This window comes from Tamandua tetradactyla, chromosome 14 (assembly GCF_023851605.1).
Source record: "Tamandua tetradactyla isolate mTamTet1 chromosome 14, mTamTet1.pri, whole genome shotgun sequence".
NCBI classification, from domain to species: Eukaryota; Metazoa; Chordata; class Mammalia; order Pilosa; family Myrmecophagidae; genus Tamandua; species Tamandua tetradactyla.
Window position 1 is genome coordinate 10,341,356 of NC_135340.1, and position 24,443 is coordinate 10,365,798.

Below are 24,443 nucleotides of genomic sequence, written 5' to 3' on the forward strand. Positions count from 1 at the left end.
TCCTATTGCACGTGAAGAAAAAATAACTTTGATAACCTTTTAAAATGTATTTTTCTTAATATAAAGGAATTATACAGGCTACATTTAATTTCACATTCTAATGTCTTTGCTCAAGGGAGAAATATTAACATAAAGAGTTATACTTCTAATATATTTCCAGTATAAATAGTTTAAAAACATAAAATGAAAAATACGTATTTTAAGTAAATTAGTATAACCTGAACCATCAGCAGTCCCTGATATAGTTTCAGCAATGCAAACAATTCAGCAAAGTAAAGAAGACTTGTATTCAGTGATTTATCATGCAAATGTTTTTTTTCTCAATCCCAAACTCAGAAAGGAGCAAATCACAGTTTACTTTCATATGGGAAGAGTCCCAATTTCCATCTATTCTATTGCCACAAGATTATGTGAATTCACCAGCCTACTATCATAATTGGGTTAAAAGGCATTTCAACTTGATGTAGACTCTGAGTGTGATAATATACTACATTGCAGGTATCAGGATAATATCAGAGGCTGAAAAATAAGCCAGGACTGAGGAAAATACAGTGGCAATACATATGATTACAGAGGCTAGTTGATAAATGACCCACCCACCCAAATGATGAACTTATTCATAATAACCTGGGCAGGAGCCCCCATGCCCACCCCATGATATTCTATACTCAACTAAAAATAAACCGCCACTATTGCTTTCCCCAAATTCTAATCAGTTAGCACCATTCCAGGTTGTTTGGGTTTGGGAGGCAGCACATTTCATATCTGGTAATATTGCTAACTCCTGTCCATAAACTCCTCAAAAGAAAGCTGCATTTGAATGAAGACTTGACCAACACCAAGCTATGTCTGAATAATCAATCAGTGCCTTTGGGGTGTTAAAATGCACTCTCAGATATAATTTTGGATGTATCTGCAACTCATATTTATGCAGACGAGAGCTTATGACAAAAGTTTGTGAGTGCTACCTAGCAGCAACCACAAGGGTTATGAATCAGAAAATTCCCAGATGTGGGAGTATGCACCATTTGAGAGATATCTATTGGCTTGCTATTTGGGCATTTATTGAAATTCCATTCATGACTGAAGGATACAAAATATTCTTTAAACTTGAAATGCCCAGAATGTCTTGGGTAATGTCAGAGAAACACTCTAATAAGAGGGCAGTATCCAGAGTTCCCTAATAAAGTGGAAAAGGATTGAACAGGCATGTGCTATGGGAGGAATGCCAGGCAGTAGTAGCCTTGCATTAACGAACAGGCAGCCTCTTCTAGGGCTCACTTTGGAACCACCTGAGGAGCTGCTGCCACATTCAATTGCTGTGTGCGTGCTATTCTATGTACAGCTTTTGATTGACTAACAAAGAGCTGCTTGGTTTACAGGTGGCAGTTCCAAAGTGGATAGAAACATCCTATTTCTAAGAATGTCACACTAAGATCAATTGATGGGAAACTCAAGTTGAAGAAGATAAGAACAAATCAGCTCAATGGGCTAAATAATGTGTTCTTTTCCTTGGAGTGACAGAAAAATTAAATAGTAATAAGAGTCCTAGATTAGTCATATAGTCAACCAGATGAACAGTGGAAAACTGGGACACTAAAACAATTCCTGTTTGAGGCATGTCCCTATGGCTATCACTGTTGGTGTACCAAGTAGTGCAGATTGATGCCCAACAGGAAGAAAATCCCTTTAAGATTGGAAGATGATTAGAACCATCAATTAGACATCCTCATCTCTCACTTGAGGTGGTCAATTAGGAAATAAGAGGACATGCGGGAGATTCAGCAATGATCTGATTGTCAACATATCCCTGCTGTATCCTCTGAGGCAGAGAATGCCGAGCAGTGTCCCATCTGCCTGCAAGAACAGCAGAGAACTCAGATGTCTATGGGACAAATTCAGGTTGAAGGCTTTGCACATAGCTGACAAGTAGATTATAATGGGCTAATACCTGTAGACACAAGAGACTATACACAGGTCCTAGAGGAATAGACACATAGTAAATACAACTGCCGAAAACACAACAAAAAGACTAGGACAGAATAAATGTGTCAATTTGTACAACTGTAATATATTTCTTCAGACCAAGGAACACACTTTAAAAACCACAGTGTACAACAATGGGCAAAGAGATGTCACATCAAATGGAATACCATGTTGCATATAATCCTAAGAATAGTTATTTAATAGAACATTTGAATGGAAATTAGAATATTTGTTGTCTAAAATGGGAGGTAATAAAGGAATAAAGAGCTGGCTTACACACCTTCACCAACGTGAGCTATTTGGGGAAGAGGTAGTGGGAGAAGATACTGGTGTAACTACAATTCTTCTCCGTATCATCTCAAATTTCTTTTTCCTGCATGACGCCGTGGTCCTGGTCCAGAGCTGAACTACACCTGCCAGAGTAGGGATGATTCCTAAGCAAAACTCTGAAACTGAAACTTTTAACCTTTATGCCAGAATCGCTAAGGGTCTGATGGGTTGGTTTGCACCTTTATCTCATCTGTAAAAATTTGGATTGACAGTGAATGCAGCTGTATTGCCTAGTGGTCAAGATGACCCACTAATTCTGTACCTTATGTAGTACTATCTTATTTAAGCAGAAATGGACTGGGGGTCGGGGGGCTCCCCAGTAGCTGCTATCGCTGTCAGCTGTCTGGACCTGCCCAGTGGCTGAACGTAACATCCCTTTCAAAGGTGGAAATGTTTGGATTATAATAAATGGCAAATGATAAGGAAGAATAATAGTAGATGCTGGTAAAGGAATGAATAAATTGTTTTGCAATGAGGAAAATCCAATATTACATTTCTTGCTCTGGAAAGGGGCTCTGAGCAAGAAAATGATATTGTCTATTAGCACAATTATACCACATGCCTGAAAGAATGAAGCTATATGTTAGCCCAGACCGCGCCTGCCTTCAGAGCCTGATAAGCTCAAATGAAAATCTCTAAACTTGAATGGAATTGCTTTGGGAGATAGTTTCATCAGATAATTTGATGATAAACTAGATCAATTGCTGTTTACCAAGGGGAACTCTAGGAATGTGTCATTGTGTTTTGGCTCTTTTTAAAAAGCTACATCAACTACAAAGGATAATATGAGAAGAAATTTCTAGGATCTATTTCCCACTGGGCCTTCAGAGCATGCAGCATAAAATTCCTGACAAACTGATAACTGTGTAACTATAAACCTTCATTATCTAATTCTAAGAAAGATCTCTGGGTATAATGGACAGAATACAGCAGCCTCATAGCCAGCAGGCTGCAGTGTTCTGTGCACATAATAACCATGTTTTGGTGGGTGAATGTTATTAGAATAGGAAAAGACAATGAGTTTCTGATGGGAATAAAGCAGTTTAGCTTCACATAAGGGATCGAAATTCTCCTGGGGAATGGCCCCACTCTGAGATGAGAATGGCAGTTCAAGGCCTTATGGCATTCTCAGACTAAATTACATCTAAGTGTGACTACCATCCATCTAACCTAAATATGGGGGACTCAGAACTGTGAGTGAAAGCATGAATTCTAACTGCATGCAGGCCCTTAGTACACAATGGCAATGTGTGTAAAGGGTTGAGCCACGTTGGCCTCAAGACAGAGTAGGGATTTAGGGAAGATAAACAGTGCCAGCTCATGGGGCAAGATGAGTTTCCTTTTGATGAGGAGTGGCATTCAGAGGGGAAAATATTTATTTATTAGGGTAAGCGCATTAGAGAGAATTCTCTCACAGGAGGTAGACAAGGAATGAGAATCAGCTTGGAAAGATTATGAAGCTTTAGTGAAGTTGGTGGTTCAGATTTAACAAATAATGATGGATGACGCTAGGACCAAAGAGTCAGTGGCCCTTCTTCATTCTAGCAGCTGATGTTGATAGGGAACACCTACTGGAATCTATGACTCTAAAACTTGTCGAGGTTCTCTGGGGTGAGGGATGCACTTATAATGTACATTAGTGCATTACTACTGCCCCCACCTCATGCATAGATCAAAATAAGACATATCCTGAAGAGCAGTTAGAAGAGATAGGAACTATTCTGAATAACACCCAGTTTCTCTCCACTTATAATATTATACAGCACAAAACCAATCTCAGTACAAACCTGTGAACTAAACAGGGTGACTGATTTGTCCCCATATAACTTGGGAACAATTGTAATGACGCCTGTCCATAAAAATATCTGAATTATGGGAAAAGACCAGTTCTGTTGGGAAGGCAAATCAAACATCAATTCTTATTGATTCATCATCTAACGAAACTGAAATGGCCTATGACCATATTTCAGTATCGTGTAACCCTGGCAGTGTTGCTAAAAGTCAATTACATATGCAAATCAGTCATATGATAATACTGATATTGACGATTGTATGTACTGGGAAACTGAATTAAAGCCTCATTAAGATTTATTAGCAAGGGTAAGTGAATGGCCTGAGAAAGAAATGGATTTAGCTAACCATCAACTAGTTAATATATTAAACAGTTAGGTATAAGTTTACACACAAAGGCGATCAAAAGGGGCACTGAGTAATCAAATTAGTCCAAAAATATGAAGATATATGTAATAGCTTTATGTGATGGATTAGTTGTTTCTTTAATTTTATCCTTGTACACAGTGCCTTTTCATGCTGATGCTATTGCTGTATCTGTTATGTAAATGTCATACTTAATATAAACACTCATGAATATATGATCATTTTTCTGTGAAAGACTAGGCCAGGGTCTTGCAGGGCGGACTGCTCAGGAAGGAATTAACTCAGTGGGACTGGGTTGGCCAAAACTAACACATTCTCAAGTAAGGAGTAAGGGCAGATTTCAGGACAGGTTTTTGGCTGGCTCCTGGGAAATGAGCTCAGTGACCCTGAAATATTCTGTTGGATAAGACTGTTTTTGTATGCCTGAGAAACTGGGCCACACCAACCTAGTCTGATCAGATCATTTATGCTAACACAGACTTGTAGAGAATGTCTATTTTTGCTCTGGGAGGGGCTGGGAACTGAGTAGGGGATGTCAGGCATGCAGGCACTCTTGCTTACCTGACTGACCTCCAATAAGAAAAAAGTCTGGACACTAAGACTCCCATGGCCATCCCTAGCTGTCATGTATCCTTTGGAGACTTCATTGTGTCCTGGTGCAGCTTCATTGGGAAGGGACACTTGGAAGCTAGCTCCTGGTTTCCTTTGTACTTCACCCCATAGACCTTTTCATTTTGCCTCATTTAATTAGTATTTTTTGTCTGTAACAAACTGCAGCCATGAGTATAATAGTTTTTCTGAGTCTGGTGAGTCCTTCTAGTGAATCATGCAGCCTCTTAGTCTGATCTGGGGTATCTCTGACTCACAGTTCCTCTCTGGCAGTCTCTGATGAATGGCAATACAATGTCAAAAGCTCTCAAATTTTCAAAGCAGATTAGATGACAAGTATTTTGCCATCCTTGTAAATTTTTAGAATGTAATATCTAAACTAGATTTCCCATTAATCTTGAATTGAAACAAAACAGGACTAAAAAGCAAATCCTGTAGAAAAATTTTAATAGGTCAAGATAAATATGCTGATAGCATAAAGATAAACATTCAGAAAATGTCAAAATGTGATTAGCACCTTTTTCTGTAAAATTTAGGTGTAGATTATTTTGAAAAAAAAAACAGTGTCAAATTTAACCAAATATTTTATAAGGCCATAATGTAGCTCCTCATTAATCGTTGTCAAACAGTTGAATAGTTGTTTAGCATCATTTATTGCTAAAATAATGTTTTATTGTTGGTAAAGTATAAATTGCTGATATAATTTATTGTTTATCTTACAAAAATAATACTAAATATAAGATTGAATGCATACTATATGCCAGGTCTGGCTAAATCCTTTACAATCTTTCAGTCTTTTGATCTATTCACTGTTCTACATTTTTAGTTGAACCTAATGAATAAGCAAGAAACAGAGGCTTTCTGTGATTAAAAAGTCCTACAAAGTCCACATCACAAGTAATTCATAAAACTGGGTCTCTAATCTGAATTAAATGAAAAAAATATATGCTTGTAAACCCTGTACCTTGTTTGAGTATGTGTCATGGTGGAAGGGAGAAGGAGCATGCATAATATCTCTCAGGCAACCAAGATGCTTAATAATCAAAATTGTCTCCCACATAATTCCTTTGGAAATATAACAATATAGTATCTATTAAATATGTTCACCTTTTTAATTTGGCACTGACTTTATAGACTTAATTTTAGAAGAAAATAGATATTGATTACTGAAAGAAGATTACTGAAAGATATTTGGCATTTCAATTCTTACCCACTAGTCAGTTCTGTAGTAAAGTGTGTCTTTCAATTTATTTAAATAAGAATATTTATTCTATTTAAAATACACATAACAATGAAATATGGATTTAGAAACTTTTCAAGTGTAGACCTAGCATTTATTTATTTGGATATAGTTATTTTTTAGGCACAGGAAATGTAATGATGAAATAAAAATGGTACCTCCTTGATAATAGAGTTTTTTGGTGAAGCTCAGTATTCATTTATGTAGAGAAATCATCAGGATGAAAATCCCAATGTCAAGAGGGAGCATGAAATATTTAAGGAATTGAAGAAAATAAATAGGAAAAGGCAGTTGATCTGGAATGTAAAAGACCTATGGAGAATTTCAGTATTTAATGAAACACCCACATATGAAAATGATGAAAGAACCACATCATTTTTGTCCAGTGCTATTTGCCTTTATACTCAGAGCCAGAATATATTAGTAAAGTGCTTTAAACAGTGCAATGGTTAAGTTAATGTGTCAACCTGGCTTGGTTATGATGCCCATTATTTGGCCATGCAAGCACTGGCCTTATTGTTACTCTAAGGATGTTTTGTAGATTTAAATCTTTGGTCATTTGATTCCATCAATGGCTGATTGCATCTACAATCAACAAAGAAGATTGTCTTCAGCAGTAAGAGAATCCTCATCCAATCAGTTGAAGGCCTTAAAGGAAGAATGGAAGCTTTCATCATTCAGAAGGAAGACATTTTATCTCGACTTCCACCAGCCAGCTTCTCCTAGGGAATTCAGTTTAAACTTCATAGGAGATACTAGTTTTTGGCCTGCCCTATGGAATTAGGACTTGCCAACCTCCATGGTTGCAGGAGCCAATTCCTATAATGAATATCAAAATACTTACATTATACATGTGTATATGTTGGTTTTGTCTCTCTAGAGATCTCTGACTAACACAAATGGTAAGGATGTTATTGTTAGTTGCATTCAGTCATCAATAATTCAAATAGATATTGCCTACAACTTCTATGAATATGTGTTTGTTTCTAGAAATACAGATATTTCTAGATATAGGCCAGATGTTATCATCCTAGCATTATCATAAAGTTTACAGATGAACACACCACTGAGAGGTCTAACCTGGTAGATCCAGATCAACACCAAGCCTAAGCAGCCAACACAAACTCAGCACCTCCTTAAAGGTCCTTCTTCCCAAGGAGAAGTGGGTTACTGAGGCATGCTTCAAATAGTGTTTCCCAGAGGCCTGCATATGCAGATTAGATATCCAGTAGTTATTTAACATGTCCCTATGCCCTCTTCAGCAGTGTTTTGCACCAGAAGTTGCTGTTTCTCTCAAAACAATCAAGTCATTAGACTTTTGAAAAATCAAGTATATTTCAAGAAAATGTATGCAACGACTACCCCAAATCCTGTTTGACCAACTAATATACGTTCACATAGGATGAAAACCCAAGGGGCTATGTTTGTTTCTAAATGTTATTCTTTATTTTCTCCTAGCAAGTAATAATAAAAACGTATTGCCAGGTAAATTATTATTTCCAAATTTTTTTCCACGACCCTTTTTGTCACATCCCATTAATGAAGAAAATTGAAGAGGGAGGTAGAGAAAAATGTCAAATTCATATTTGAAGGCAGAGTTCTAGCTCTAAAGTTCGAATTAGCTCACAATTTTATAGTGTCTTTTTATATAATTATAGCAGAACTGCCTTAACATACAAGATCTAGACAGATGATGTCTCCATTTGCTAATTATAACTGCTATTTAAGGATTTCTTGAATATATGTCTTCAGATAATTACTTGAAGACACTGCCAAATTCAGAGCATAACTCAAATTTGGTTTTCTTAAATGGTATAAAGATGGCTTTATGGTTTATCTCTTATTTTTATATTCAAAGGATGAAACAAGGTCCTCAAAGTGTTCTTCATGGAAATAATGGTTTTTTGAACAAGTCTTCTATGAATAAAGGGTGTTTTTCTCCACTCTCTTAACAATACTTGTCCTGAGGAATTATATGACACAATTCAACCAGACACAATGTAAAGTGTGAACAAAAATATTCTTGCATTTTAGCCAATATGCCTGAGTAATTCTTTGCATCTTTTTCATTTCTGCATTATTATAGATAAATTCCTTTGTAACTATATTCTATGCGAAAGTAACGAATGCCTGTACCTGATACGAATTATGAAAATCTGTTATTTTCTTCATGAAAAAAAAGAAAGAAAAGCACAATGAAATCCTGTTACAATAACCAGCCTGAGCAGTCTAGATGAATCATTGCTTTTGATGAATCATTGCTCACTACATGTCAAACCCCATCCCAATGCTGATTTTTTAAATTCAGGTATTGTACCAAAAAGAAAACTGTCATCTTGCAAGGATTGTATATTATACTTAGAATCTGCACTTGATAGACAAATTATTATGAGCTCTAAGTAGGAATCTCAACACTTGTAACAACCAAGTAACTCTCAAAAGCTTTAACATTCCTTAGTGCAGAAATATTCCATGGCTATTTCTATTTTATAGTTAAGATAATTAGCCAGTGATCACTATGATGTCTAAGGCAACATTTGAGAAGAAAGAGCCAGCACTAAAACCAAGTGTGCTGGTTTGAATTTATTATGCACCCTGGAAAAGCCATATTTCAATCCTGAGCCAATCTTGTGGGGGCAGCCATTTCTTTTAATCCTGATGCAATATCATAGGTGGAAATTTGATTAGATTATTTTTGCAAAGATGTGATGTATACAATTGTGGGGGTGACTTATGAGTAGAGAAAGATGTGACACAACCCATGAGTTTACTGGAATCCTTTAAAAAAGGAAACATTTTGGAGAGAGCCAAAGCCAACAGAGAAAGACCTGAAAATTTCCATAGCAGAGCTGACAAGCAAAGAAGAGAGACACAGATGTTTGGAGACACTTGGAACCCAGCAGATATCTCCATAGATGTTAAGAAAACAAGAACCTGGAGCGAGACAAAAGGAGCCAAGGAATTAAAGTCAGCCTGGGAGAAGCCAAGTAAGGAACCCCCCAGGAACAGAAGCTGAAAGCAAGAGAGCCTGGGTACAAGGGACCAGCAGATGCCAACCACATGATCTCATAGGTGACAGTGCTTTTCCTGACCCATCAGCTTTCCTTGAATTAGGTATCTGTCCCTGAATGCCTTAGTTTGGACATTTTCATAAGCTTAGAACTGTAAACTTGTAACCTATTAAATTCCCTTTTTAAAAACCATCCTGGAAAAAAAAAATTCTCATTCTGCTCTATCACATTCTGGCAGCTTGCAAACCAACACCCCAAGTAACAATCAAATCACCCATCAGCAAATTACTTATTTTTAAAAAGTATATGTGCAAGGGTATTGTCTACCCCAACTATGCAGAATTATGTGCATTTTTAAGGGAAGATATTAAAAGAAAAAATAAAAGATTTTTTCTAAAGGGGTCTTTCCAGAATAAATGTAAAGTTGACTCAGTTGAACAAGGCACATCGCTTCAGGAAGGAGAACCAGCAAAGCAAATGGGAAGAGGGAGAGCAGACCCTTCCGCAGGACTCATACACAAGGGGAGCAGGGTAGATGTTCCTTCCTCTATAACTCAACCAAGAAGCATGGAAAGAGGACAATAAACATTAACCCTATACTGAGATGGATAAATAGATGGCTGTGATCATACAGTAAGTACGCAGAAGAGCTTACATCAAATTAAAAACCTCCCAAACCATAACATGATCAGAAAAAATAGTATTTTATTACTATCAAATAATGCAAGACAATAAAGGACTTCATAGTAGGTCAAAATCATACTTATTTTATATATATGCCTTTATATATATGTAATTAAAAGAGGCATAATTGAAGTTAAAAATACTAATTAAATTATTCTGTCTTTCCATTTTCATGCCAAAGTCCTTTTAACTAAAATAATTTTTAAAATATTGATGAGGTCCTATTTATCTATTTTTTCTTTTGTTGTTTGGACTTTGGGTGTAAAGCCTGAAAAACCATTACCTAAAACAAGATCTCAAAGATGCTTCCCTACATTTTCTTCTAGGAATTTTATATACTGGTTATTATATTTAGGTCTTTGATAAAATTTTGAGTTAATTTTTGTATAGGGTGTGATATAGGGGTAGTCCTTCATATTTTGGTATATGGATATCCAGTTTTCCCAGCACCATTTGTTGAAGAGACTGTTCTTTTCCAATTGCTTAGTCTTGGCGGCCTTGTCAACTCAGCCATAGATATGAGAATCTATTTCTGATCTCTTAATTTAATTCCTTTAGTTTATGTATCTACCTTGTGTGATAGCACTTGTTTTGCATTATGTCCACAGCTAGCAATCCCAAAGAAAAGGACACACTTTCTCAAAAGTTCCAGTGAAAAGTCTCTAGAGTTACTCTCACTTGATACACTTGGATTACGCATTCATTGTTGATCCAAGGAGCTGAGGACCTACTCACCTCAGGAGAGATCAGGAGAAAATACGTGGCTATCCACAATGTGGAAGGGATTGGAGGCTGCTTGGCCACTCCAGAACCATATGGCCCAATTATGGGAATGTAAGTTGTCCAAAGTAAATTTAGGATGTTATTTCTGTGGGTTATGGTTGTTGAACAAGCAGAAATATCATGTGTACAGAAATTGCTTGATGGTATGTGAGATGTGAGCAAGTTACTGCTTTTATGACCCTCAGTTTCCATACATTTGTAGTGAGGATACTAAGATTACATATGTAGTAGGATAGTTAAGAGGACTGAATGTTTTCATACTGACCCAAAATATCATCATAAAATATTTTGTTGGTCTTATTATTATATGTGCAATTTTAGCAAGTATGAATAACCTTTTATTTAACATGGACCTTCATTCTAGCCAGTGCAAGGAGATTTTTTTACCTTAACCAATGTAAGGATATACTTCTAATGTATGTTGAGGAGAGGTAGAAATGAAAGTCCATTTTGATCTCTGACCACCTCTCACATCCTCTGAATTTTGTTTTTATATAATTATCAAATTGAAGAGGATAAATTTTTATTTCATTTACGGCTTTGAAGAGTGACTGTTTTTACCATTACGTGAATTGAGGATGCAATTTTAGATACTGATTTGAAGAAATCAGGGATGGGGATAAACATTGTTATTCAATGGCCAACTCTAGTAAATGGTAGAGACAATTCATAGCATGCAGATATGTCATCAATGCAGAGAATTCTAAATGATTAAAATGAAGCCTAAAGTAAATCACATATAACAATATATCCATGGAAGATATTTTATCTTATGTCTTACATTGGTTTGTTAAAAGGAAAAAAAAAATAGGTTAGCTCAAAATGATGCAAGATTAGTTTGAGGGGTTGAAGAAGACTTAAAATTGCTACTACTTGAATTTGGGCTGATATGGTGATTTGCTCTGAGCAGCAGAATGGAGTAGAATTGTGGTTGTAGGTATGTGGATTCTAAGCATGGCTTTGTGACCCCTTCTCCCAGACAACATGCTTGGGGAAGGGCTCTCACCAGCACCGAGCGTATCTGCCAGAAATGTATGTGGGGCCATTTTTTATGTCCCGATAACTCTCAGTCAGTGTGTGAAATGACTTAACTGCAGTTAATACCGGCAGAAAGATGGCCCAGCTTAGGGCTGCTCAAAGTGCAACACACAAAATCACAAGAAATAATTATTTTTCATTAGCGCTACCAAGTTACTGAAGTTAGCTATCAAAAGAGAACTGAGGGAAAAGCCAATTCAAATTGTAAATTATGGGTACTTTATGATAAGTTATCTGAAAATGTTATCTGAAACAGATAAGTTATCTGAAACAGATAATGTTATCTGAAACAGATAAGTTGTCTGAAAATGATGTAATTGGAAAATGTTTCCAATTTCCTAAAAGTTTCACTGTTGATATTGCTTCAATAGTTTGTTAGGAATATTATCACTTTCTTTAAAAGGATAATTTCATTTTTCAGCCTGGGACATGGTGTTTCTATAATCCAATTGAAAAAAAAATTAAACATTTGGATTTATAAAACCTGTGAATGTGAAAAATTACTAAATTAATATATTACATTACTAAAAATCAATGGAAAAATAAATGTATCAAAGTATCAGAAGCATTAACATAATACCTAAGATTTAAATGTCTATTCCAAATGTTAAATAGACTGTGTTACATTACATAATGAATTTGAGGAATAAGAAAATTTCCAATTGGTCTTTTTTTTTTTTGGCATGGGTAGGCACCAGGATTTGAACCCAGGGATCTCCGGCATGGCTGACAAGAACCCTACCACTGAGCCACTGTCACACCACCCCTAATTGGTCTTTAAAAGCACCAAAATAACTAAGGTAAATATGCCAAGCAGGTGTGGTAATATTTTCTTGTTATTGACAAACATTTATCCAAACTACTTTTAAAATTTCATGATTTGGGAAAATTTTAAGTGATGTAAAAAACATACAATTTTATTTTCTATACTTAGACAAAGAAGCCCTCCAGGGCTGCCAATGGTGGCGCAGTGGCAGAGTTCTCGTCTGCCATGGGGGAGATCTGGGTTTGATTCCTGGTGCCTGTTATATAAAAAATAAAAATAAAAATAACCCTCCATGACTAATGTCACTAGAATTGCAATTAATGGCTAAAAGCAACAATTCTTAAAATGTGGTCCAGGGATACTGGGAGTCCCCGATATCCATTGAGGGGTTCCTGAGGCCAAAATTATATCCATAATAATGCTAAGGGATATATTTCTTTTTATACCCTCATTCCCACACAAGTGCACAGAGTATAAAAAGCTCATTGCTAATGTTTCCAATTCTATAATGCATTAACCTTTAATACACTAGCATTTGTCAGGTTTTGGTGTAACAACAAGTTAGAACAGCCACTTTATCTGAAAGGACTGTTAAATCCTTTTCTAACTATCTGTGTGAAGACAAATTTTCTTCATCTACTTCAACAATAAAACAATTCCCAACAGATGGGAAGCAAGAGCAGATAGGATACTCCAGCTGTCTTCCAGTAAGCTAGACATTGAAGAAATTTGCAGAATTTAAAAAAAAATAATATTCTGACTATTATTTTCTGGTTTCGAAAAAGTATCTTCTTAAAAATATATTTATTTAACCTGTAATTGATTCATTTATATTTTAAATAAAATTCAAGGAATAGGTAAATATTCATTTGTCTTACAATGTAATATGGCAACCATATTTATCTGTTGTAGTATTTTTAAAAATTTTTATGGCATCTATTATGTTGCTGCCTCGTTAAATAGTTGCAAGTTCATCACTGTGTTGTGAAAAATAGAAAATAGAACCAATATTAATGATTCATAAGGAGGAATTGCTTAATATATTATAGAACAACCATAGAGTGAAATACTAAGTAAGTATTATAAATCATTATTTGTGGCTAACATGTTATTCTGGATATATGTTTACAACCTACTTTAAATTCCTACTTCATGATTTTATAAAATAACAGAACTGGTGATTTCAGCTTATTTTGGATTGAGCAATTTTTATTTTCTACTTTTGAATATTTGGTGTGTTCTTTTTTCCTGAAAAATTTCCTATAAGGAACATGTATTATTTGTGCAAATAAGAATAACCATTTTAAGGAATAAATTTACTTATTTGATCTTCCAAAAAAATAAGAGTTTTAACAGAAATATCAACTTTTAAAAAGCACTTTTTTTCCAGCTAATAAAAATTATCAGATTTGACTGATAAATATTTATTTCTCTGAATGTATGTTCAAAAACAAGAGATGCAATTGTGTAACTACAGCTCAATACAATGCTCAAAATAGCAGTAGAAGTGTCTTTAGGATCTTGAAAGAGCCCCTGCAATTAGGTCTCATTGGGTCTCATGGTTCATGATAGAGCCCCTGTAATTTCCGCAGTTCCCAGCAGAGGTGATAACCCCACGCTGTTATCTGTAAACTCCCGCAGCTATGCTGACCTTTCTGACAAAGGGAGGATTGGTCAACTTCCACAGTGTATTTTCTTACTCACCTTGGGGTGAGCAGCCACTGAGAATTCCTGTTCTGATAAGCATCTGGAGCTGCTCGGTCCCCGTCTCCGGTTAAAAGTCTGGCCAGGCCTTTTCGTTAGGACTGCACTTATCCCCTGGCTGTGGAACAGCACCCCATAGAAAAGGAGGTGAGGGTATCTGAGGTCTGGGGGTTGTCACTTAACAGGGTGTCTGCGATTTCTCTAACGGTGACCATCTGAGTCCAATACCTAAGTATTTAATTGCTTCTGCAAAATAAAAGGGGAACAGAGCTTAACTGGCAAGAGTAAACAACCTCCTAAGACCCTTTGAAAATAAACGTGTGGGTTCGTGTATCTGTCACTATTCCTCAGTTCCCTCAAAGTCTTTGTGTACAAATAGCAAATGCAACAACTACAGGACACTTTGTGGTGCAGCTCCTCTTGAGAAATATTAGGTTTTAATCAAAATGATGGAAAATCCACCCATCCTTTCATGAAGATATAAAAAAAAATCATATATCGTTTTTGATATCGAAATTGAGACATTCTTTACAACAAAAAAATGAATGTTTTGTTCAATTTTATAAAAGAAATATATCATATTCTTCTTGTACTCCCTACAGTTGTAATTTAAATAAGGGCTAAGTATTTATTATTATTGCTCATATAAATAAATGATTCAACTGCTCCCTTTGAATAGTATCATTTTTGACAATACTTCATTGGAGAATGACTGTCATCTTTTAACTTTAAAAGAATATGTAAGGGCACCTCTTATCAAGGTGGCAATACCTCTCACTACTCTACTTCATGAATCAATGTAAATAGCCTGTCTCCCAAATGTTGAAAAATCTTATATCAGCACTTAACTTTAACAGAACATAACAATCACTTCCCACAATTTCAAAGAACACATTATCAGCATAGTCATTATTGGACCAGACTGATTCCAGCCACCAAAATCCAAAACAAAGTCCTCTTCTGAGGAAATATTCCAGTTTTGAAAGAGTTAAGTAAAGGATTGTATTGATGCACCCCACAAAAAAACTCCTTAGTCCAAAAGATGCCAAGGAAAAGAGTGGGATCTTTTCGTGTGGAAATAAGTGTAAAATTGCAGATCAAGAGCATTCAGAAGTTCCTAGAAAGTTTCAGCAGTAAGATAGGGACAATTAAAAACTCTGAGTTAATCTTTCACTGTAGGGCAGTTAGAACTCAAATTAAACATTCTCTTGAAATCATCTCTTGCCTCACCTGGGAAAGAGTTTTGCAGCATTTTCCACCTTCCAATCCCTCATGCACACATTTTAAAACAAGCAAGTATACTTTAGACATTTTTTTAAACATTCATATTACTACCAGAGTAAATACTTTTGATTAAAATATTTTAGATTCATAGAAGTTTACCATAAAATAAAAAATATTTAAAATCATCTGCATGATGTATATAGATATATTTTAATATGATTCATATCTTGAATCCATAAAAATAAACATTCGTAGCACTGGGGGATAATTAGAGAAATTCATCATCATAGTGAGTGATTTAAATAAACTCTCATTAACTGATGGATGAAGCTGACAAAGATTACTCAAAAAGTGAGCAACAACACAGTTAACAAGTTTGATCTTGTAAACGTATAAAGTATTCTGATATCAATAATTATAAGTTCACATTACTTCCAAGCACATATGGAACATTTACATATACTATGTTTTAATCCCATTTTTAGAAAATTTCATAGGCAATTTTTATATATATATTATGTTCTCTAGCCACGGTATAATTAAATTGGAAGTTAATATCCAAATAAAATTTCATTATCAATGTATATTTAGAAGTTAAAATAAATGTACTTGAAAATGAATCATGTATCAAAAATAAATTATAATTTACATTTTGAAATAATCAAAATAAATATATTTAAAAGGCATCATTTCAGACCCTATTGGCTGTAATGGAATTTAAATTTCACAGGAAATTTATATGCATAAATGGTATTACAGTAGATGAAATTTAAATATTCTTCATCTGGCAGACCAAGTTTCCAACATATAAAAGGTGGTTAAAGAACTGCACAATAAACCCAAAGTAAGTTGAAGAAATCTGTAGGAAACATAAAGCAGAAATAATGAAATATAAAAAAGAAAACAAAGACAATCAATGAAGTTAAAAGTTTGTTTTTTGGAAACTATCAAAATAATCTTCATGTATGATTTTAAAAATCAAACTGTCTTTTAAAATTAAGCAATAAAAATGTCTTTTGGTTGATTAGGAATGAAGGGAACTCTTTTCTCACAAATCATATATTCAGTCATGTTGATTTATGAGATCTTGAAAACCCTTCATTTAAAATAAAAAAGAAGACAAATGACTTTTACCACTGAGTTTATTCAGCATTATATTTGAGATCCTACCCAACATAAGTGGAAAATTGAATGATAAAAGGCATAACTTTTGAAAAGATGGAAATAACATTGCCATCATTTTCAGATCACACGCTTATCTATGTGGAAACCTTACATCACATCACTAAAAATAATCAATGAACACAATCAGTTTGTCTCAATATATGAAGTCAGTTGTTTTTCTGTACAATGCAATTGTTAGTCCATGTAAAGTAAGTCTCAGCAGTAACAAAAACTATATAATACATAGGAATAATTCTAATAAAAAATATAAGAATTGTAAATAAAAATTATAAAGTCTTATTGAAGAACATTAAAAAGTTTGAACAAATGGAGAGGTATTTCATATTGAGAAGGATAAAAAATTATAAAAATCATAACTCTCCTTAAGTTTTGTTACATATTTAAAGAAAATTAAAAACCCTATTAGTATTTTTTTAATATAACTTCACATGCTAATTTTAATAATACATATTATAGAACAAGGGACCATGAATAGCCAGTACACTATGTACATATACTGGTTGCTCTAAGTAACCATAAGAAAATAGTACTTATAGTACTGTTATAAGGTACAATATTTAATATCATTGAGCATTGCTGCAGGCGTAAACAATTTGAGATAGAATAAGATAATGATCTCAAAGTCAGATCCACTGATATATATGGAATTTTGACTTAAATATTGAAAGATTTGACTGAATGCTTTTAAGAACTTTAATCAAAATATTTTTAAGAAAGCAAAAATTACCTATAAACTGAGAGAAGATACTTATAACATGTTAGAAAAGTCAAAGCATTTATGTGATAATATCGAATGGATCCTTTTAGGTATCCATAATTAAAAGACAAACCAAACAATAAAAATACGGAAATAAAATCAAAGTGGCATTTTACAGAAGAATAAGCAATATTGCCAATAAACTCATAAAGAGATGTTCATTCTCATATGATTCTAGGAAATGCAAATTGAGACCACGATAAGGTGTTTTAATGCATATGTGGGGGAAAGGGAGGGTGGGAATGGTTTAATATCATCTCTTATACATTATTGGTCGGGGTATGAATTAGTCTGAGCACTTTGGAAAATAATTAGGCATGATCTTGTGTTTGGGCCCAGACCAAGTTCATGCAAAGTATGGACTGGTGCTGCCACGAAACCAAAAAATGTGCCAGGCACAGAAATAGATGTAGATTTATTAGGACTTATGAACAGGAGAGATTCTCGAATGGTGGCCAGTATGAAAGCATGGTGCTTCACAAAGGAATAGGAGTATAAGGGGCAAAATGCATATGATTTTAGTACAAAGGCATTCCACATCAAATCAGGACGTCAGCCTCTAGCATAATCATTAAAAGGCTCTAAGTCCTGATGTTTTACTAAGATTGATGTTTAAGACTAGGAAACAATCAGTGCTGTTTTATGTCCATGATTACATTCTCCTCCCTCAGGGGGGATGGTTTACTTTCTTGACCTTTGCCCTGGTTACAGTGGTCTTTTATGGGCTTGGGATCTTACTCCCACTTAGGAGGGGGCATGAGCCTGGGACACTACATCTTTTAAGGGTGAACATTTGCATACCCTTTGACTCTTAAGTTCTACTACTAGGTATATAAACAGGAGAAAGTTTAGCACAGACATACATCTAAACACAAAACAAAACAAAGCGTCCACAAACAAGAAAAAAAATAAAACAAAACCTGGAACTATCTGAAATGTCCTTTGACAACAAACTGAATAAAAAATATGTGATATAGTCATATTCCAGAGAAAATACATAAACTGCTACATGCAATAAATCATAAACCTTAATAAGATAATATTGAAAGAAAGAAGCAGTTCCACGATAGATTACCAATACAGCATGATAACATTTTATGAAATTCAAAAACAAACAATAGTAAGCAAAGCTCTTTAAACTTAAATACCTTGAAGAAATAAAAACAAGGCAATAGCATATACAGTGATACGGTTACCTATTGAAAGGAAGTTGGGGAATAAGACAGGAGAAACACAAAGGCATATGGAAGTAACAGGGAATGTTCTAGATCTTGTGTCGTAGGTTTGTAGACAATCATTATGAATAAATTAAGGGATGGAAAAATGAGCCCAACAATCCACACACAGACCAGTAATGGTAACATGTTGTGAAATAACAATTATGGTTAACCAATGTTATGTTCCTGAGGTCCAGTTACAGGAAAGCAAAATAAATAAATTAAAGTTCCAATAACATGTCCAAGACAAATGAGCTGCAATAAAGATAGGGACAACTGGATGCTTCTCTGATTTAGTTTGCTCATGTTGGTGGACCTCAGTAATGTAGAAGAGTAATTTCAAAATCTAGAATTGATTTTATAAAGAAATATTGCTTTTTTGAAAGATTTATTATAATGAACCCTGCTGCTATGTCTACCTCATCCACTGGTGTAGCACAGCTTATCCTCCCTGTTTCATAGAGTCATTTCTCAAAAATATGCAGTACCAAAGAAAACCTAACAAATGCAAAAATTTGACTGTAGGCAATTCCAAAATTGAAAATTTATTATTTAAAATATAGTTAAAATAATCATACATAACTAATAGAGCATGCAATGTAATTATAAAGTATCATGCTATATTTGTGTATAATATAGTACATATTGCATAATGTTATTACATGTTTTGATATATATGTATTTGTATATACAAAATAATATTATGTGATATATAATAAATGGAGAAGTAATTTCAATAAACACAGAGAGGAAACCTATAAGTAATCTCCCTTAGTTAGGCTCCCTAAATACTCAGCTCCTCTTGTAAAAATAGGATTGTTCGATTATTAACCTGTTTGCATAAAATTCACCCAGTTTAAGAACTAAAAGCAAAACCCTGAGTTTATCTAAGTGGAAAAAAGCCAAGTGTCTGAGGATCTTTTTTGAATCCAAATGTCAGTAACTCAAATGAAACCTAGGTAAATTAAAACCAAATAAATTAGTAATTAGAATGTTAAATGATAATTATACAAAAATATATGTTTATGTCTCCATTTCAGCGTTGCAGGTAGCTTCAGAAACAATGGGACTGAAAATAAAATAGTTTTAAGGTTCTTATTAGTTCATCCCCTGCCTCTTTATAGGTGAAATATATCTCCTTCTACAAAATTCTTCTTTTCCACGTGATAAGTCACAGGCAATATTAACAATCATATTTAGCAATTTTGCCATCAATGTGGTCCTGGGTGTTAATTTCTCTGATCACTACTTCAAAAATTCTAGTAGGGTAAGGGAAAATATCTCCTCACAATTGAGTTTAAAGGAGTAGGGGAAGGTTTGTTAATTTGAGGAAATAATAGAATATTTATAAGAAAAGATTACAAGCATCCTAGAACAAAATGAATGTCCATAAAGTAAATCCCTTATGTTTTAAAGAAAAAAGAAAGAATTTGGAAAAAAAAAAAGGATGACAATAATCTTGAAGAGATGAAGACATTTTTAAGCATGAGTCAAAATAGCAGAGTGTGTAAAAAACATTCATTAATTTAACTTCAAAAGAAAAGCTTTTTTTTTTTTGGAAAAATAAGCCATAAACAAATCAAAGGACAAATTACACAGTAGAAGAAACTAGAAAATACGTGCTCCTCAAAGGGCTAATTTTCTTAATTTGCAACGAACTATTTCAAGTCAGTAAAAGGATGAATGATTTAAATTTAAAAAATTAAGCATGTAAATAAACATATAAGAACACACATTAAAACTGTAATGTAACATATATTACATATATGTACATATGTATACTTATGCACACACAACCAACACTGATTTTCAATAAAGGCAAGCCATAGATCATGCTTATCCCTTGTTTCCCCTCTTAGGTTGGAAAAAAAGTAAACCTATGTTAATTATAGTGATGATGACAAAACTCTATCTGTTATTATTATTATTCCTATTTTACCAATGACAAAACTGAGCAGACAGTTTATGTAACTTGTCCAAAGTCACATATCTAGTGAGTACAACTAACATTTTACTCATGCATGTTTGGGTCAGAATTTTTACTCTTATCCAATATGTTACACTTCCATATCTAATATGAATCCATACCTATAACTACAAAGTAAACTTGTATATAGTTGCATGTCTAAAAAATACTATGAGATATTCTAAATTATTAAGAAAGGCTACCATTCTAAAATGAGTACAAATTTGTTTATTTTTCCAAATTTTCATTTTTTAACTCATATTATTATTTTTTAAAAAATATTTAATAGAATTACCTCATCTTTAATGAAAATATATGGGGAATTAGTGAAATGTACAGTATTTATGGCAGGTTTATATACCTACTTAGGTTTTTAACATCTTAACATTTCCCCACGAGCTGATTAATTAAAACTCAAATTTCATGTATTAATATGAACATAACTCAACAGATATACATTAAATGGGTATATGTTTGCATATGTACATACATATTCTCAGTATATTCCCAGCAGCAGAACCACCACATGCAATAAAATTGAAGTTGCTAGATACAAACATTAAAATAAGAAAACCCCTCAAAAAGCAAATGTTACTCTATTAAGTAATTCATCCTTAATCACACCTTTCCCCTCAGGTCTTATACTTTCCAAAATAAGATGTTATTGCTTTTCCTCCAAAATATATCCTGAATCAATTTTTAACAACCTATTTTCCCTCTTGTCATTCAAAACCATGTGAGTATCCTCTCAATCTTGAAATTAGAATTTCCATCTTTGTTCTCTAAGTGCTGAATCTTCACAAAAACCGATCCAGAGTGTATTTTTTCTCAGAATTTTCATTGTCCCCTATTACTTTTCTACTTACAATCTGCACTGGACCTCCAAGTACAATTTCCAACCACATTTCTTATAGTTTTGTTAATTGCTACATGACCTCAATGAATGCTCAACTCAAATCTCATCTCAATAAACTTTCTACCTGCTCCCTGGGATCTAGCCTCCCTAACCTTCTTTTAGTTCTTTAAGGCAAACTAGTCACTTTTGTTCTAGGACCTCTGTTAATTGTATCAGTTATGACTGGTTGTTTACTCATGCTTTGTTTTAACTCAAATGTCTCATGTTCAGAGAGGTGTCAACTATGACCACATAATCAAACCACCCAACTCAGTTACTCTCTATCTGCTTACCTCGATTTGCTGTCATCAGAGCTCTTATCTTTAGTTGTTTTCCTTAATTGCTTATTGTTTTACCCGCTCCATAAAACTTTTGATATAAGAGTCAAATGATCTTGTCTGCCAGTTTTTTACTGAATTCTCTTCCAAAACAACAGATCCTGCACATTAAATACCCTCAATAAATATTTTGTGAATGAATAAATAAATGCTCAAAGAGAAACAAAAAACGAAAGCTATGCAATGAGAACAGTAATACGACATTTCAAAATATATTGAATGTTTGAGATTGGTCCATTGCTTTCACCACTTTAACTGATGGTAATGATAACGGAAATGAATGAATAATCATTCCATTGTTGACATCAAAGACAGAAGGAAAAGCAAACTGAAAATAAAGAAAAGCAATTGGTGAATGAAAGATAGACATTAACGAAATAACAAAAAGCAATAATAATAAATAAAACAAAATGCGATCTTAATAAAAGGATGATAAAACAGTATTTAATCAAACTAGCTGTTAAAACTCAAAAAGCATGAAAAGGAATGAAATGACTGTAATATCACAGGTGCTGAAGAATATTTAAACAGAAAGGAAAAAAGAAAAACATGCATAACTCTATACCAATATTTGAATTTAACAAAGGAATAGATGGTTCCAAGGAAATATATCAAAATAGATACAGCAAATGTTAATTTGTTTTAAAAATAACTGTGAAAAAACACCCCGTTCAAACACTAGAAAAGGACACTATGTAATCTGAAGATATGGTGCATCAAGTTCCCATCCATGTGAATTTAATTTAATTGACACCGACATAAAATATTGGAATACTACTACTTAACACAGCATTGCTGGATTCGACAAATGAGTTAATGAGATAATGTATGCAGCTCTCCTGATATATTTCTGACACATAACATGCATTTATTTAATGATAGACATTGTTAAGATTATAATTATTATAATTATAATTTGCTGATGAATCACACCTGTAATAAGAACATCAGACTCAACATTTAGTAGGTAGGCTCTTAGAATCTATCAAGGAATATTTACATCATTGCCACAAACAATTACCTTTTATTGTGGAAATAAAATGCCATTAAATCAAATCTAATATCCTGCTAAAGTTAAAATATACTTCAATTTTTTTTTAAATGTCAGGGATGCAAGTGAGGTAAGATAATTTATTGAGATATTAATTGATGCTTTCTTCCCCTTTCACCTTTTAAGCAGAGTTTCAGACCTCTGATTTCCTTGCCAGCAGAGATTTGTGTTGCCAGGCTAAATATGAGCAGCCAATGTATAACTTGCATTCCTGGTTTTGATTTCCAAAAAACATAATGTGCCTTAGGATTTTTTGCTAATATAAAGGAGAAAGAGGTGACTGACTTAAAAGAGAGAGAGAGAGTGTGCGTGTGTGTGTGTGTGTGTGTGTGTGCAAGGGGAGCATTCCCTAAGACTACAAAGGGATGACAATGTGAAAAGTCTGCTATAGCTGGCTCCCCTGAGAAAAGCAAGGATAGAAGTAGAAAAAGAATTGGGACAAGTCTTCATGTTGTCCTTAGGTATGTGTTAGGACCTGACACCATGGTCCCCACAATCAGCAAAGTTTTCCAGGTCCAAGTTTGTGAAGTGTGAAAGGACCTGAATAATAATAATAATATATTGATTTTCCTAATAGGCTATTGGCACACAAGTTCTGAGCCAGATTGACTTTGATTTAAAATAATAGTATTTTAGAATGGGATACATTTTGCATGCTGAATTTTGGAAATAAAGCTCACCTAGAAAAATTTAATATTTTATAATATATTTTAGGAAATCATCATCTAAAGAAAGCAATATAGAAAATACTATCCTAAGTGTTGGGGCAAAAACATTTGTTTTTAAATTTCTTCTTGTTGATCTTGGCATTCCATCCATCTTGGCTAGAAAAATCATGGAACTTCTGCTCAGTCCTCTGTTTTTAACTGAACGGAAAAGATGAACTGCCCAACAGCTCAGCCTTGGTCCAAGAGGAAGCAACAATACTGCAGTAATTATAAGCTGCACAGGTTGAAGTGAAAACCACCTGGACCTGTGACCCACCTGGATTCGGGGTGACATGGACTTTGCCCACTGATGCCACTTCCTTCTTTTTCAAAATATTTACTTTATAAGGCTACACTTTGAAGTCCTTAGTTAAAACATTCTCAGTTGAGTTACACGCGGAGGTGGAAAAGGAAGGAAGAAAATAAGTGAAGTGTAAAATCTTCAAATTAATCTGAAATATATCCTGCAGCAGAGATGCCATGCTGACGGTTAATGAGAACAGACGTTTTGGGTTCAGATTTCCAGCAGCCCTGATGAAAGGGGGCTCTGTAATGCACGTACGTTGGGAAACTGCCTGGGTCCTTCCAGGGATGCTTGGATGGTGAGGGAAGAGAAACAGAAGCACCACCTTTCCGCTTGGTTTCGGCATTGGAAACTATCCAAGGGCTTCCAGCACAGCTGCTTCTCAAAGAGACTGATTAGCGATATAAGAATTGATCTAAAACCCATCCCGAGCTCGCGTTCCTCCAATTAGGGGATGTTAATGAGCTTCAGCTAGGATTCTTTTGATTTTT